Consider the following 10,952-nt stretch of genomic DNA (forward strand, 5'->3'; position numbering starts at 1 on the left):
TAAGACCACCCTCCACTTGGTCACATACCACCCTCCACTTGGTCACATACCATCCCTCCACTTGGTCACATACCATCCCTCCACTTGGTCACATACCACCCTCCACTTGGTCACATACCATCCCTCCACTTGGTCACATACCATCCCTCCACTTGGTCACATACCACCCTCCACTTGGTCACATACCACCCTCCACTTGGTCACATACCACCCCTCCACTTGGTCACATACCACCCTCCACTTGGTCACATACCACCCGCCACTTGGTCACATACCACCCCTCCACTTGGTCACATACCATCCCTCCACTTGGTCACATACCACCCTCCACTTGGTCACATACCATCCCTCCACTTGGTCACATACCACCCTCCACTTGGTCACATACCACCCCTCCACTTGGTCACATACCATCCCTCCACTTGGTCACATACCGTCCCTCCACTTGGTCACACACCATCCCTCCACTTGGTCACATACCATCCCTCCATTTGGTCACATACCATCCCTCCACTTGGTCACATACCATCCCTCCACTTGGTCACATACCATCCCTCCATTTGGTCACATACCACCCTCCACTTGGTCACATACCACCCTCCACTTGGTCACATACCACCCTCCACTTGGTCACATACCACCCTCCACTTGGTCACATACCACCCCTCCACTTGGTCACATACCATCCCTCCACTTGGTCACATACCATCCCTCCACTTGGTCACATACCATCCCTCCACTTGGTCACATACCATCCCTCCACTTGGTCACATACCACCCTCCACTTGGTCACATACCATCCCTCCACTTGGTCACATACCATCCCTCCACTTGGTCACATACCACCCCTCCACTTGGTCACATACCATCCCTCCACTTGGTCACATACCACCCTCCACTTGGTCACATACCATCCCTCCACTTGGTCACATACCATCCCTCCACTTGGTCACATACCATCTCTCCACGTGGTCACATACCATCCCTCCACTTGGTCACATACCACCCCTCCACTTGGTCACATACCACCCCTCCACTTGGTCACATACCACCCTCCACTTGGTCACATACCACCCTCCACTTGGTCACATACCACCCTCCACTTGGTCACATACCACCCCTCCACTTGGTCACATACCACCCCTCCACTTGGTCACATACCACCCCTCCACTTGGTCACATACCATCCCTCCACTTGGTCACATACCACCCTCCACTTGGTCACATACCACCCTCCACTTGGTCACATACCACCCTCCACTTGGTCACATACCATCCCTCCACTTGGTCACATACCACCCCTCCACTTGGTCACATACCACCCCTCCACTTGGTCACATACCACCCTCCACTTGGTCACATACCACCCTCCACTTGGTCACATACCATCCCTCCACTTGGTCACATACCACCCTCCACTTGGTCACATACCATCCCTCCACTTGGTCACATACCACCCTCCACTTGGTCACATACCACCCTCCACTTGGTCACATACCATCCCTCCACTTGGTCACATACCACCCTCCACTTGGTCACATACCATCCCTCCACTTGGTCACATACCACCCTCCACTTGGTCACATACCACCCTCCACTTGGTCACATACCATCCCTCCACTTGGTCACATACCATCCCTCCACTTGGTCACATACCATCCCTCCACTTGGTCACATACCACCCTCCACTTGGTCACATACCACCCCTCCACTTGGTCACATACCATCCCTCCACTTGGTCACATACCATCCCTCCACTTGGTCACATACCGTCCCTCCACTTGGTCACATACCATCCCTCCACTTGGTCACATACCATCCCTCCACTTGGTCACATACCATCCCTCCACTTGGTCACATACCATACCTCCACTTGGTCACATACCGTCCCTCCACTTGGTCACATACCATCCCTCCACTTGGTCACATACCATCCCTCCACTTGGTCACATACCATCCCTCCACTTGGTCACATACCACCCCTCCACTTGGTCACATACCATCCCTCCACTTGGTCACATACCATCCCTCCACTTGGTCACATACCATCCCTCCACTTGGTCACATACCACCCCTCCACTTGGTCACATACCACCCTCCACTTGGTCACATACCGTCCCTCCACTTGGTCACATACCATCCCTCCACTTGGTCACATACCATCCCTCCACTTGGTCACATACCACCCTCCACTTGGTCACATACCACCCTCCACTTGGTCACATACCACCCCTCCACTTGGTCACATACCATCCCTCCACTTGGTCACATACCATCCCTCCACTTGGTCACATACCACCCCTCCACTTGGTCACATACCACCCTCCACTTGGTCACATACCACCCTCCACTTGGTCACATACCACCCTCCACTTGGTCACATACCACCCTCCACTTGGTCACATACCACCCCTCCACTTGGTCACATACCATCCCTCCACTTGGTCACATACCACCCCTCCACTTGGTCACATACCATCCCTCCACTTGGTCACATACCATCCCTCCACTTGGTCACATACCACCCCTCCACTTGGTCACATACCACCCTCCACTTGGTCACATACCACCCCTCCACTTGGTCACATACCATCCCTCCACTTGGTCACATACCACCCCTCCACTTGGTCACATACCATCCCTCCACTTGGTCACATACCACCCCTCCACTTGGTCACATACCACCCTCCACTTGGTCACATACCACCCCTCCACTTGGTCACATACCACCCCTCCACTTGGTCACATACCATCCCTCCACTTGGTCACATACCACCCCTCCACTTGGTCACATACCACCCTCCACTTGGTCACATACCACCCTCCACTTGGTCACATACCACCCTCCACTTGGTCACATACCACCCTCCACTTGGTCACATACCACCCTCCACTTGGTCACATACCACCCCTCCACTTGGTCACATACCACCCCTCCACTTGGTCACATACCACCCTCCACTTGGTCACATACCATCCCTCCACTTGGTCACATACCATCCCTCCACTTGGTCACATACCATCCCTCCACTTGGTCACATACCATCCCTCCACTTGGTCACATACCATCCCTCCACTTGGTCACATACCATCCCTCCACTTGGTCACATACCACCCCTCCACTTGGTCACATACCACCCCTCCACTTGGTCACATACCATCCCTCCACTTGGTCACATACCACCCCTCCACTTGGTCACATACCACCCCTCCACTTGGTCACATACCACCCTCCACTTGGTCACATACCATCCCTCCACTTGGTCACATACCGTCCCTCCACTTGGTCACATACCACCCCTCCACTTGGTCACATACCGTCCCTCCACTTGGTCACATACCACCCTCCACTTGGTCACATACCACCCTCCACTTGGTCACATACCACCCTCCACTTGGTCACATACCACCCCTCCACTTGGTCACATACCGTCCCTCCACTTGGTCACATACCACCCCTCCACTTGGTCACATACCACCCTCCACTTGGTCACATACCACCCCTCCACTTGGTCACATACCACCCTCCACTTGGTCACATACCACCCTCCACTTGGTCACATACCACCCTCCACTTGGTCACATACCACCCCTCCACTTGGTCACATACCACCCTCCACTTGGTCACATACCACCCTCCACTTGGTCACATACCACCCTCCACTTGGTCACATACCACCCCTCCACTTGGTCACATACCACCCTCCACTTGGTCACATACCACCCCTCCACTTGGTCACATACCGTCCCTCCACTTGGTCACATACCACCCCTCCACTTGGTCACATACCACCCTCCACTTGGTCACATACCACCCTCCACTTGGTCACATACCACCCCTCCACTTGGTCACATACCACCCTCCACTTGGTCACATACCACCCTCCACTTGGTCACATACCACCCCTCCACTTGGTCACATACCACCCCTCCACTTGGTCACATACCACCCTCCACTTGGTCACATACCGTCCCTCCACTTGGTCACATACCGTCCCTCCACTTGGTCACATACCGTCCCTCCACTTGGTCACATACCGTCCCTCCACTTGGTCACATACCATCCCTCCACTTGGTCACATACCACCCTCCACTTGGTCACATACCATCCCTCCACTTGGTCACATACCACCCTCCACTTGGTCACATACCACCCTCCACTTGGTCACATACCACCCTCCACTTGGTCACATACCACCCTCCACTTGGTCACATACCATCCCTCCACTTGGTCACATACCACCCTCCACTTGGTCACATACCATCCCTCCACTTGGTCACATACCATCCCTCCACTTGGTCACATACCATCCCTCCACTTGGTCACATACCACCCTCCACTTGGTCACATACCACCCTCCACTTGGTCACATACCACCCTCCACTTGGTCACATACCACCCTCCACTTGGTCACATACCATCCCTCCACTTGGTCACATACCACCCTCCACTTGGTCACATACCATCCCTCCACTTGGTCACATACCATCCCTCCACTTGGTCACATACCACCCCTCCACTTGGTCACATACCACCCCTCCACTTGGTCACATACCACCCCTCCACTTGGTCACATACCACCCCTCCACTTGGTCACATACCACCCCTCCACTTGGTCACATACCACCCTCCACTTGGTCACATACCACCCCTCCACTTGGTCACATACCACCCCTCCACTTGGTCACATACCATCCCTCCACTTGGTCACATACCACCCCTCCACTTGGTCACATACCATCCCTCCACTTGGTCACATACCATCCCTCCACTTGGTCACATACCACCCTCCACTTGGTCACATACCACCCTCCACTTGGTCACATACCACCCCTCCACTTGGTCACATACCACACATCAACACCCTCAGTACTTTCTGTGCGCGGTTTGAATTTCTGTTGTTGAAATAGTATCGTACTTGACACCTTTGTCAATCCTCGAAGTAAAAAAAAACCACACAAAAAACCCCTACATTCCCATAAAAAAAACTCTGTGTAGAAAAAAAACAGCCAGGCTGTTGTTAAATCCCGGATAGATATGTGATGATTTGCAAGATGGCCTACACAAGATGGTCTACACAAGATGGCCTACACGAGATGGTCTACACAAGATGGTCTACACAAGATGGTCTACACGAGATGGTCTACACAAGATGGCCTACACGAGATGGTCTACACAAGATGGTCTACACAAGATGGTCTTCACAAGATGGTCTACACAAGATGGTCTTCACAAGATGGTCTACACAAGATGGTCTTCACAAGATGGCCTACACGAGATGGTCTTCACAAGATGGTCTACACAAGATGGTCTTCACAAGATGGTCTTCACAAGATGGTCTACACAAGATGGTCTTCACAAGATGGTCTACACAAGATGGTCTTCACAAGGTGGTCTACACAAGATGGTCTACACAAGATGGTCTACACAGGAGGGGAGGTAATTATCTTTAAGATACGCTACTGCACTTGTGTCCTCCCTCTCCCTCCTCCCCGCACCCCGTCCATGTGTTTCACACACACACCCCGCTAGTGATTGGCCCCTCCAGTGACTGGTTGGTCCGGTGTCAGAATAATGTGACTGGGTGAGACATGAAGCCTGTGCTGCGACTTCTGTCTTGTGTGTGGCGCACGTTATATGTCAAAGCAGCACCGCCCTGATATGGCCCTTCGTGGTCGGCTGGGCGTTAAGCAAACAAACAAACAAACAAACAAACCCCTCCAGTGTTTGGCAGAGGTTTTGCAAGAAAAGATCACTCTTCCACAACCTATACAAACCGACGGAGTTATTCTCGAAAATCGTCTCATCCGTTTTATGCGTTTTGTTTGTTCGTTTGTTTGGTGTGATTCGTTTGTGATTTTTTTTTTCTTCTGTATTTTGGGTATTTTCTTTGGTTGTTCTTTTCATTTGTTGTTCGGATTAAAACAAAAATGTAATAAAATATGCCACTGAATCGTATTAAAACCATTACAAGTATGGTTTTAGCATATTTATTGGGATACACAAAAACAAATGCAATGAATAATTTAAGTGATAAAAAATGCATAACATGTGTTAACAGATTTATCTACCCTATTTTGGAGTGTCGGGGCCAGGGAAGCTATGGAAATTTCATTGATTGCAAAGACGTTGAAATCATTGATATCCTAAATTCTTGCTCACTGTTTTGTTGCATATCCTTATTTTTTTTTTGCCGGAGAATATGAGTGCGTGTGGCCATATGTGTTTCTGCTCTCTGTCTGATCTTCCTTTTAAAAAGGATGATGGCTGCTGCTTGGGTGTGTGTGTGTGTGTGTGTGTGTGTGTGTGTGTGTGAGTGTGTGTGTGTGTGTGTGTATGTGTGTATGTGTGTGTGTGTGTGTGTCTGTCTGTCTGTGTGTCTGTGTGTGTGTGTGTGTGTGTGTGTATGTGTGTGTGTGTCTGTTTGTCAGTGAGTTTGTCAGTCTGTGTCTGTGTCTGCGTGTGTGTGTGTGTGTGTGTGTGTGTGTGTGTGTGTGTGTGTGTGTGTGTGTGTGTGTGTTTTACATATTTTTTGTAAATCTGTCACTTTATTTCTCTGAATCAGTGAATGGGTTCTAGTCCTGCGAGTGTTTCTGTAAAGTGAGCAATCACGCATACCACCTCTTATCTCTCCTGGATTGTACAAGAGATGAGATATCATTTGACATGCTATAAACCTACAGCCTGAATGCTCTCTGTGCAGACTGAGAACAATTTCTTACTGATTTTAGTTTAAACTGACACCGATCTTCAAACTTAATTAATTCAAAATAATGCCCACTCCGCACAAGAATATGTCAGGATGTTGATTTTTAGTATATGTCTACATGAAGAGATGGTTCTATCTCATGTAAAAGCCTGGGAATATTTACGATTGTAGCAGAAGTGTTTTCAACGGAAAAGTCTGTGCCTTTTGCGGAAGTATCATAGACTTGAACAATATTTGATCAGCTTTTAAATAAAATATGAGCTTAGCAATACGGGGATCGCCTATACTCTTTTGTCAAGTGCAGACAGCAGTGGGAATACGACCGGCATTTTAATTTTGATAAAACGTTAACTGATTTTCTTTTGGCAATATGGTTTGCAAAAATAATGGCCCAGTCCCCAAAAGAGCTGTGAATAAAATATGAAGCTAACAAGGTTAAAGTTTAGAGTTTCTATTTCGTTAGGAACTCAGAAATATATATCAGCGTAACAGACAAAACAGGGGATGTCAAGAGAATGTTATATAATATTTTTATACTATGGACAGTTGAAGAATAAACCAATTGAACGCAGACTAAAAGTAATTGCCACAACAAGAGAACAGGTATACGTACACGCGCTGAATGAAATAATAGAGCAAGAGAGGAGAAGAAGATTGCTGTGCTGGGGTGAGTATGATCGAATTTCAAAGCTACTAATAATCAAATGTACTAGATATCCAATACAAGTTAAACTACCGGGAATTTTCTCTATCAAATACAAGATGTCAGGAACAAAGTCTGACATTTCAAATGTAAAGACGATGCTCTTTTGTATCAGGCTGCATAGCGTTTGAATGGAAATGCAGCACATGTGAAATGGTTTGGGGACACCTGGTATACACTTCAGAAATGGAATGGGTTATAATGCCTACAACCTGTGTCCCTGTACCCCCGCCTCCTTTTGAGTTGATTTCCCTCAAACCTGGGTGCCGATCTCCTTTGCATTCCAAAGTTCGATATTTCTAAACTAAGAAAAATGCAATCTTCTTCTTCTTCTTCTTCTTCTTCTTCTTCTTCTTGTGCTTCTTGTGCTTCTTGTTCTTCTTGTTCTTGTTCTTGTTCTTGTTCTTGTTCTTGTTCTTCTTCTTCTTCTTCTTCTTCTTCTTCTTCTTCTTTTGCGTTCATTAGCTGAAACTCCCACGTACACTCGTGTTTTTGCACGAGTGGTTTTTACGTGTAGAAACGTGTGTTTTTTCCCCGCCATTGTCGCCTTTAGGAAGAAGAATGTTTGATATTTATGTGTTACAATACAGTGTTCTAGATGATCGAACGTGTAGCAAAGACCTGTACGAGTACGTGTAGATATTGCGTCACCCGTGAGACGTTGTTTTGCTCCCACCAAAACTGCAGATCTTGGCAAACGCGTGACGTAAAAACTAGATTTGATGACGTTACCCGTACACGTTCCCGTACACGTCCCGAAAAGTGCTGATCTAGATCTTGCTAATAACTCGCCGAACTCTGACATTGAGCACAGGATGTGTACACTTGGTCTTTTACGTTTACTCGAAGAGGGCAAAGACATTAACAGGTCTTCTAATAAATTGATCGCAAAAAAACTCTACCCTTAATGCACAAGACGCGGCCGGGATTCGTACACGCAACCGACGGGCGCAGTGGCTTAGTGAAAAAGACATCGGCCTCCTAATCGGAAGGTCGTGAGTTCAAATCCCGGCCGCGGCCGCCTGGTGGGTTAAGGGTGGATATTTTTCCGATCTCCCAGGTCAACTTATGTGCAGACCTGCTAGTGGCTTATCCCCCTTCGTGCATACACGCAAGCACAAGCCACAAGACCAAGTGCGCACAGAAAAGATCCTGTAATCCATGTCAGGGTTCGTTGGGTTATAGAAACATGAAAATACCCCGCATGCCTTCCCCGGAATCGGCGTATGGCTGCCTGAATGGCGGAGTAAATACGGTCATACACGTAAAAACCCACTCGTGCAAAAACATGAGTGAACGTGGGAGTTTCAGCCCATGAACAAAGAAGAAGAAAAAAGAAGTAAACGCAACCTTCCACGTGGGTGGCTGATGTCTTATCCACTATCTTATTGCTCCTGTCGTGAAAGATAAAATGCATCTGTCTTTCGAATCCTTTGCTCCAAGTACAATCATGACGTTAAGAACTTATTTTGCAACTTTTGTATTACTTGTACGCTGTCACATATCTGATAAAGGATGGTCTCTTGAGGAGATTAACCATAATAGGCTACCGGAAAAAGGTTGTCAAACATTCGTACACTATTCTTTAAGCTGCTAATAAGCCTCAGGTTTAGACATATCATAGTCCATTTTGGGAAGCCGGGCACAGGGCCGGGTTTTCTGAAAATATCTCGCAATCTACACAAAGCTTGAAATACGAGGGTAAGAGTAAAATAAGTTTGACAAAATTACATATTTTAATCAGATAGCACTTTTTTTCATTCTTTGCGACATTAACATTAATTACGTTTTCTCAATCTCTACTTAAATGAAGAAAATGTGCTACCCGAGAGCTTTCGAATAAGCAATGCCAAGTCTTACTGTAGGCAGACGTATGGCAGATACATTTATGTAATCGCACAGACTCTATTCCATATTCCGTTTTTTGAAAGTCGAAGAGTGCATGCAAGGCTGCATAGTCTTGTGGCAGCATGACAACATTTGATGGATGCGTTCTATAGCTGGACAATGATATTGCGTTCGTACGTGCGTGCATTTGTGCGTGCGTGCGTGCGTGCATGTGTGCGTGTGTGTGTGTGTGTGTGTGTGTGTAGTTGCTGTTTTTATAATTGTATTATTTCTTTTGAATTCTTAAGTACCGATCGAGTATTCCAATGTTATTTTTAACGAGTGAACAATTTTTTTATGAAGTGAAGTTTTGCATTTGTTCTCCTAAAATCTAAAATGATTCATACAGGTCAAAAGGATTTATCTAAACAAAAATAAAAAATATCCGCGGTTTTTTAACATTTTGGAAGCATTCAATTCGTTTGAAACATTCTTATCAGCGAAACCGATACGCAACAAACCACACAATTAACTATGAATTTAGAAAGTATGAAAGAAAGAAAAGAAAAGACAGAAAGACTGAAAGACTGAAAGACTGAAAGACAGAAAGACTGAAAGACTAAAAGACTGAAAGACTGAAAGACAGAAAGACTGAAAGACTGAAAGACTGAAAGACTGAAAGAAAAAGGAAGAAAGGAAGGATTAAAGAAAGGGAGAATGGAAGATTGAAACAAAATAAAAATTAAAAATAAATATGTATTCAAATAATGATCATCAGCGATACAAATAAGCACAAACAAGATTTAACCAGCAAGAAAGAAACAGCAAAATCTTCAAAGAAGGATAAAACGAACCAAGAAAAACAGAAAGAAAGGAAGAAAACAAGAAAGAAAGAACGGAAGAGAAAAGGAAAAAAAGAGAAAAGAAAGAAAGAAAGAAACAAACAAACAAAAGAAAGAAAGAAACAAACAAACAAAGAAAAAGAAAGAAACAAGAAACACAGACACAAACAAACAAACAAACAAACAAACAAACAAACAAACAAAGAACCAAGAAAAAGAAACAAAGAAACACCGAAGAAAGAAACCAAACTGACATAAAATCAGAAACACCAACAAAGCAAAGAAGAACAAAGCAAAGTCTCACCTGTTTTATGGAAGCTGCCGACAACGAACGAAAGTGTAAATGACACCACAGGAAGACAGGCTCTGCCGATGACCAAACTATACCCAGGAAAATAACAACTAATACACGAACTCTCCTAACTGCTGTCAACTATCACTACCCCTTGAAGAACTCTGGCACCCGAAGTCTGGCAGCAGGCGGGGTGTGGGTTCCTGGAAGGTTGGACGGCAGTGAAGGGGGGTCTGTGGCCTGTGTCGCTGTGCTGTGAGTGGACGAAGCTCACGTGCGATCAAGCTTTTATACTGGGCGGCCCTGTTGCTCTGTGACAGTGCTGTGCGGTACGTGTCGCCAACGCAAAATGCCTGGGACCGGTATCTGTTTCTTGGGATTTTAGTTTTTCATTTTCTGTGTGTGGGTGTGAGGGTTTGTTGGAGTGGCTGGTATTGGGACTGGTTTGGTGTTTTAATGGTCTGGTTACTTTTTTGTTTTTATCTCTGTGGGTGGGGGGTTGTTGGAGTGGCTGGTGTTGGGACTGGTTTGATGTTCTGATGGTCTGGTTAACTTTTTTGGCTTCGTCTCTGTGGGTG

The 10,952-nt window shown here is 46.6% G+C and overlaps 1 protein-coding gene across 1 annotated transcript in view; it reads right to left on the bottom strand.

The window, feature by feature from the left end:
- Positions 1-10,648, bottom strand: part of LOC138970614 (uncharacterized) — a gene marked incomplete in the record, with an annotated part of 34,262 nt that extends 23,614 nt beyond the window's left edge. The window contains 1 exon segment of the mRNA XM_070343078.1: positions 10,387-10,648.
- Between the last annotated feature and the right edge of the window lie 304 nt (positions 10,649-10,952).

Source organism: Littorina saxatilis, linkage group LG7 (genome assembly GCF_037325665.1).
Source record: "Littorina saxatilis isolate snail1 linkage group LG7, US_GU_Lsax_2.0, whole genome shotgun sequence".
In the NCBI taxonomy this organism is placed as follows: domain Eukaryota; kingdom Metazoa; phylum Mollusca; class Gastropoda; order Littorinimorpha; family Littorinidae; genus Littorina; species Littorina saxatilis.